Consider the following 1,024-nt stretch of genomic DNA (forward strand, 5'->3'; position numbering starts at 1 on the left):
TTATTAATAATTTATTATTTTAATTTTTTAATTTTTATTTTAAATTTATAATTTAAAAAATATAAAAAATAATTCTTCAAAAATAATAGAAAAGTGGTTGAACAAGCATGAGCCGCCTATTAAGCTGCTAGTAACTAATAATACACTTACACAAAAAATAGAAAAATTAATGAATATATCACACAATCACCTAATAAATACGTTTTGTACATTAAAAAAAAAACTTTGATCATTAACCAAATTTTAGTACTGCAATAAATTAGCAAGAGTGGAGAAAAAAAAAAAGAAAAAGAGATAAGAAATTATGTAAGAAAAGATAAAAAAAAAAGTAAAACCCCTCCCCGTTCCCTAACCATTTACGAAATTGACCTGGCGCCCCCTCACCATTGGAAATTAACAACGCGGTCCTTAACCATTCTCTCCATGTGACCAAAAGGACCCTCTTACCGGTACTTCCGGTTATTTTTTACTAGAAAACCGACAAGAGTGTACTTTTAGTCACACGAGAGAATAGATAAGGATCGTGTTGTTATTTTCTAATGGTCAAGGGGCGCCAGGTCCTTTTCTAGATGGTTAGGGACTAAATATTTTAATAGTAGGGTTACACGTAGAGACTAAATATTCTTTTTAGATTTGAGTAAAGTATTGTTTTTGTCCCCAATGTTTGGGGTAAGTCCCAAAGTTGTCCCTAACGTTTCAATCGTCCTATTTAAGTCCCTAACGTTTCAAAATTGACTCAATGTTGTCCTGCCGTTAGGGATCCGTTAACAGAATTGACGACGGGACAAAATTGATACGATTTTAAAACGTTAAGGACTTAAATAGGACAAAAACGTTAGGGACAAAAACGATACATAAAAATAAATTTTAATTTAATTTTATCTTTCAATAATATTAATTTTTTACTGTACATAGTATTCAATTATTTTTTAATTACATCTAAATAAATTACACTTAATCACATTACTTCCATTTTAAATAAATTTATTTTTTTATAATTTAAAGAATTTTGATACATTAGAGA

The sequence above is a fragment of the Arachis ipaensis genome, chromosome B03 (assembly GCF_000816755.2).
Source record: "Arachis ipaensis cultivar K30076 chromosome B03, Araip1.1, whole genome shotgun sequence".
NCBI classification, from domain to species: Eukaryota; Viridiplantae; Streptophyta; class Magnoliopsida; order Fabales; family Fabaceae; genus Arachis; species Arachis ipaensis.